Source organism: Rutidosis leptorrhynchoides, chromosome 4 (genome assembly GCF_046630445.1).
Source record: "Rutidosis leptorrhynchoides isolate AG116_Rl617_1_P2 chromosome 4, CSIRO_AGI_Rlap_v1, whole genome shotgun sequence".
In the NCBI taxonomy this organism is placed as follows: Eukaryota; Viridiplantae; Streptophyta; class Magnoliopsida; order Asterales; family Asteraceae; genus Rutidosis; species Rutidosis leptorrhynchoides.
In genome coordinates this window covers 145,708,100-145,715,664 of record NC_092336.1, presented here as the reverse complement: position 1 = coordinate 145,715,664, position 7,565 = coordinate 145,708,100, and positions in this window count along the sequence as shown.

Genomic DNA, 7,565 nt, shown 5'->3' with positions numbered 1-7,565 from the left:
TTAATAGCCACTAGAATAATTAAAACAGGGGTGAAATTACATTCAAGGGTAATTGGTGTAATTGTTAACAAAGTAGTAAAACCTTGGTTTACACGCAGTCGATAACCTGGTGTATTCATTAAACAAAGTATTAAAACCTTGTTACAATTCGAATCCCCAATTAGTTGGAATATTTAACTTCGGGTATAAGGATAATTTGACGAGGGCACTCGCATTTTATATTTATGACCGATGGACTGTTATGGACAAAAACCAGACGGACATATTAAATAATCCAGGACAACGGACAATTAACCCATGGGCATAAAACTAAAATCAACACGTCAACCATCATGGTTACGGAAGTTTAAATAAGCATAATGTATTTTATTTCATATTTCCTCGTACTTTTATTTATTGTCATTTTAATTATTTTTATTTATTTTATTGTTATTTAAATATCATCATTTACTATACGCTTCGCTTAAAATATAAATCGACAAACCGGTCATTAAACGGTAAACCCCCTTTTATATATTATATATATATTTATATATTTTTGTACAAATATAATTATATAAAAATAAGTGTTTCATAAGCCCGTCTCCCTGTGGAACGAACCGGACTTACTAAAAACTATACTACTCCGCGACTAGGTACACTGCCTATTGTGTTGTAGCAAGGTTTTGGTATATCCATTTTGTAAATATTTAATTAAAACTTGTTAAATTTTGTAGCATTCCGTATTAAAAATATAGTACTATCACGTACCCCTCCGCTACCACATCAGATTCCATTTCTTAATAAATCAAGTGTATTATTCAAATACATGTTTGATTTTACACTTTTATCTTCGATGTACTCGAAACTTTCTAGAAAACATCATTTATATCTTACGAAGTTCATAATAATTCCACGAGCACCAACATCCTTCACCGAGGAATATCAATAAGAATAGATAATGAAGTATCGATTACATTAGTGAAATACTTCGCGAAGATTATGAAATCTTTAATGTTTTAGAGATTATTCATTTCTAGTTCCAGCCAAAAATCAAATGAGTTTAATAGTATATTAACTCATTAAATCTGTATTACATCCGAAGAAAATATACATATATATTTTAATAAAGACTGTAGTAAAATTCTTCTGTACAAAATATTACTTGTAAAATTTTTTAACGGGTAGGTAATACCCGGGAAATATAAGTTCACAATTAATATGTTACACTGTACATTCTTCAATTTTGATTCAATAATCATTAACTATACTCACTACATTCACAGCGATATACATTCTTCCATAAGAATCATAACAACCATTTTCATACAAATTCGATTACACATTCTGATTTTTGACAGATCGGAATCCGAGTAAAGATTTAACAGAAGATATCACTATTAGATTTTCACATCTTACAAAACCATACTTTGAATTTAAAACTGTGCTAGATCCTTTGACATTATTATTACCGAAAATAACTTTACAATTCCTTTTCAAAGTAGCCAGTTTTGTCACACCTCCAGCAAATCAACTTCAATTTTTCATTCGAATAAGCCTTATTATAATGATTACCCCTTCATCATTGTTACATGTCATGACCCGGAAAATTTTGACTAATTTTGAACCAAACTTACGATACGATTTCATAATTCTGACATGATAAGTAAAGTCCGTTATGTTGCGTCTCAAAATTTTTGAACTATTTTCGTACCTTCATTTGACTTTGACCATTTTCGAAGATTCATGAACAATTAATTGTAAATAGATATGTGTGTATATATACATATATAAATAATAATTGGAAATATAATTTGAAATATTATATGTTGTTGTTATTAAAAATTAATTATGTAAAATAAAATAAAATATGATATTATGATAATTATTAATTAAAACATATCTATATATATAAATAAATAAAGTATAATAAATATATATATGTGATTTCGAATCGACAGTAACGCTCAATTTCCATTCGTTCGATAGCAAACAAGTTCAAAATGAACTTATGTGATTTTAAAATAAACGGTGATCCGAAAATGAATTATATAAAGTATAGACTTTTTATCCGTCACTGATTATCAACGGAGCACGATGTAGCACTCCCTGAAAACTGTCGGTAGTATACCAACAAACTCATTCACAAGAATTGAAAAGTGATGTACTGTGATACTGTGCAATCAATCAAGTTTTATTATTATAGTATTGATTATATTATTATTATTATTATTATCATTATTATTATTATTATTATTATTATTATTATTATTATTATTATTATTATTATTATTATTATTATTATTATTATTTACTCCCACCACACTTTTAAAACCTCTATCTGCATATCTTGATTTCATCGACAACTTATATAAACCACACAACTCTACTGCACATTACCTACATATACATGCATTACACAAATTCTGTTTATTTTAATATATACAAAACCACCACTTTCACCATTCTTTTAAATCATTGATCACCAATTTCTCATTATTGATTGATAACTAAATACCCCACATTTGTATTCTTCTTTTCTTTCTGTTACTAGTCGACATCCACAATAGACAATTTAAGCAGAGTATTATTGTTACTTTATGTCCTATCCAATCATGTATTGGTTGTTAAACGTTTCCATCATTTATCTATATTACATATACAAATAAGCATGAGCCCTATAGATATATCCTATCTTCTTTCTCTGCTTCTACAATACACCCATCGTCTTGTGTCACCACCTTAAATCTCCTATCACCACCCTCGAACCACTCTCACCACCTTGAATCGCCATCACTACCTTAACACCATAGTAACAAACTCGCCACCCTCACAACCGTATCATCACCATACTCCACCACATGCATGCTATATATATACACTTCACATTCTTTTGTTTGGTCACCATATTGGCTTATACCCTTAGTCTTTTACTAAATAAATCAATCATCAAATAAATATATTTAGTCATGAAGAAAGGAGCCTTGTAGAAACAAAACATGAGAGGAAGTTTTCATGTTTACTTCGGTCCTAACTCATTTTTGATTTGAAGGTAATCACGATCGTAAACTTGATTTCTAATATCCAATTAGCTTTATTGCACATCTGGTGTTCATATCTATGATCGGGAAAACCCACTTGATCATCACCTTCATCGAGCATCATCTTCCTCATATCACGATCACTTGAACTACTACTATTACTACTCGTGTTTGATCACTACCTAAGAACTAAAGCCATGATGTTTGCTATGGTTCGAGCCATTATAGCTACAGTTGGGTTCGTGTTGCTACTATCCGAGAACCACCCCACAACCATCAACCAAACACCACAACAGTCAACTAATTTTTACCACTCGTTCACTACTACCCCTTGTGACTGTGCGAGCTGTTACTACTCCTATTTCTGTCTTCAATCGATAAGAAACCCACAAATATCGTAAACTGCTCGCTGCTATTCTTCTAGCTGTTACTGTTTTGCAGTTCGAACGCCATCTTTCGTTTCACTTGGTGACTAAGAACCCCCACCACCATAAACCCACCTTACAATCACCAAACCGCCACCCACCTCACCACCCTTTCGTATATATTTTTTTCTGTCTATTGTGAACAAATTACACCAACAACTCACCACGTTTGGGCAACCACTTACTGTTACTCTCGAACTTAACTGCTACTGCTCAGCTACTTATTTCTGTTACTTCATGCTGCAAGTTACATGTTTCTACTTTGTATTCAAACCAAAACCCAAGACAAAACCACATGCTAATTGAATGATTTTGTCAAGATTAAATGCCTTTCTTGTTCCCTTTGTGGCCGACAGACACCCATTAAGTAATCCCACTTGTGATTAAACAAACCAAATTTATTTTGTAATACTTAGGCTGTACAAATTAAACCTTAAATCGAACTTGTTAATTGTTCTTGGACTTGCCTGATGTTGGGCTTATGAAACAGTAATGGACCGAAGTATTTTTGTTCTTTTGGACTTATATTATTTAGTGGGTAGGATATATGATTTGGGCTCCTTATTGGACTTCTTTTTCGGGTCAGTAGCAGCAGATGGGTGTACGAAGTAAATGAATACATGATGATGGTTATTGATAATGATGATGGCAATGTTAAATGGTGATGATAATGATGGTATTATGATTTTTATGTATGGTGATTATGATATTATTGATGATAAAATTCGAATGATAATGATGAGAGTGATGATGGAAGTTTATGATAATAATGATGATAAAAAGGATGAAGTTGATTTAACTGTAATATTAGGATGATGAAAGAATAGGAGATATGGAACATGATTACAGATATAAAGGTTAATTAGATTTAAGTTATGATTTAATTCAGAAAGTAAGCAACAGAGGAACGGTTAAGGATGTTATCGGGTTAGCGGGACGTCGCGGGTTCAAACCCGGGCTTGGGCATTTTTTTTAAAGGGCTACTTCTTTGAGGTAGTTTACTTATTACTCATTATTATTATTATTATTATTATTATTATTATTATTATTATTATTATTATTATTATTATTATTATTATTATTATTATTATTATTATTATTACTATTATTATTATTATTATTATTATTATTATTATTACTATTATTATTATTATTATTATTATTATTACTATTATTATTATTATTATTATTACTATTATTATTATTATTATTATTATTATTATTATTATCATTATCATTATTATTATTATCATTATTAAAAAAAAATATATATATATATATATATATATATATAATTATTAGTATCATTCATACAATTAATATTATTATCATTATTGTTAGTATTAGTAATATCATTATTATTATTATTATTATTACTATTAATATTATTATCATTAGTATTAAAAAGATTAATAAATTTTGTTATTATCATTATTAACATTAGTATTAGTATTAATACTAGGAGGCAATGCCCGTGCGTTGCATGACTTGTCTCAAATTTCACTATTTTAAAATTCGTGTTCCGAATGATTTGAGTTATGGCGGGAATTGGTTGAAAACATATTAACCTGGAAATGAAAGTTGATGTTGGTCTCATTATGCAAGTGGTCAAGTAGAATTTTGTGCATATATTTTGTTTGCCACTATGGAAATCTATACATTCGGGTCATATGTACTAACCATGAAACTATATATAAATAAAATTTTACTAAATGAGGTTAAATGAGTTATCAAATGATATCAAAGTTTACATATTGTAGTACGATTCATAATATTAAAACATATATTACCTTTAAATTTACCATTAAATTTTTGAAGATGTTTCTTTTTGACTTCATATATGACAATAAATAGATACATAATAATTGGAGTATATATAAAAAATCCTAAATATAAACATGAACCGTTACGTATTACTACACCACAAAATATAAAACTCGTGAATATAATAAAATTGAAGGTTCATAACATTGAATAACAATTAATATGAAATTAATAATTATTTATTAACTATTATAATAAAGATATATAACACCACCAAGAGTAGTAAACCTTATAAACTTTGCAATAACTGTTATTTTTTTATTTTCCTTAATTTAACTTTAGTTATAAACATTCACTCATAATAAGTAAAGTTTATATGTCATAAGTTATATGATTAATTTCAATTTTTCCATTTTTCTTATCATAATTTTATCATAAATTTAAAATTAAGCTATGACATAAATAATAATAATAGTTTTAAACTTTTTATTTTTCATATTTATATTAATAGATATCGTTCAATATATATATATATATATATATATATATATATATATATATATATATATATATATATTGAAATTAATTAAATAAACATTATCTATATATTTACATGGATAAAAAAAGATTACACCTATAATAATAATACTTATATAAATTATAACTAAAATGTAATAATAATAATAATAATAATAATAATAATAATAATAATAATAATAATAATAATAATAATAATAATAATAATAATAATAATAATAATTAATCATAATCGTAATCATATTCAAAATTATAATTATGAATTATAGTCATAATAATGTCATTGCACCTTTAAAAAATGTTACACCTATAATAATCATATAGTCATATGAATTATAACTAAAATATAATAATAATAAAAATAATAATAGTAATCATATTCATAATTATAATTATAATTATGAATTATAATCATAATAGTAATCATAATCTTAATTATTAATCATATAAGTTCTACAAATATACAATATAATAATCATAATATCATAATATTAACATTAAAAAGAGATCTTCGGATGAATCGATTCAACAAAAAGTCAACCACGTTTCTTCTTGCCTTGTCCGCGGTTTACAATATTTTGAAATTGGTGTTTCTTCGATACCTACAAAAACAAAAAACATATATTATGTTTAATGTATATATATATATATATATATATATATATATATATATATATATATATATATATATATATATCACATACTATATCTACTATAGTAATCTATATATCATTTCTTCTTTTTTTCATCTAAAAAAAAAATCGAGAATACAATATTAGTAATATGATGTGCTCTTTTGTATGATTAATATGAAAAAAATGAACGAAGATGAAATATTTATAGGCTAAAAAAATAACTTACGTGACTTAGAAGATGAAAGGTTTATATATTTATTGCTCATTAATTACTTAAAATATATTTATGACGTTTTTATTTAATATGGTATTTATCTGTTTTTTAATTTTTTACCATAATAATTTTTAACATTTTTTAACCATCTATTAAATTTAATGGGTAAATTTTATTGAGTTAACCATATTTAATACACCATACTTATGATTCTAGGACTCAATTACTATAGATATATAGATATAGATAGATATAGATTATTATCAAAATTATTATGATTGTTATCATTATTATTATTAATAACATTATTTATATAAATACTTACATATAGCAAACTAATGATATTTTATATATATTAATATAACTAAATGTATAGATATTAATCATTTTAAATATATATACAAAATACATATATATATATATATAACATATAATTTAAGATATAATATAAGTATACGTTTTTAAATGGAATTTAGTATAAATTCTATATAACTACAAAAATATAAATAATATATATTAATAAATGAAATTATGTAATTTCCATTATATGTGTTAATAAATATACAATTGATATAGGTTCGTGAATCCGAGGCCAACCCCGCATTGTTCAATTCCGTCGTATGCATATTTTTACCACAAAATATCGTATCGTGAGTTTCATTTGCTCCCTTTTTAAATGCTTTTGCAATATATATTTTTGGGACTGAGAATACATGCGCTGTTTTTACAATTGTTTTATGAAATAGACACAAGTACTTAAAACTACATTCTATGGCTGAATCATTATACTGGATATCACCTTTTTAGCTTGGTAGCCTAAGAATTAGGGAACATACCCCCTAATTGACGCGAATCCTAAAGATAGATCTATTGGGCCTAACAAACCCTATCCAGGTTATGGATGCTTTAGTACTTCGATTTTCTATACAGATGAGTATACCTGTATATTTAGGTATATTGTAGATGCATT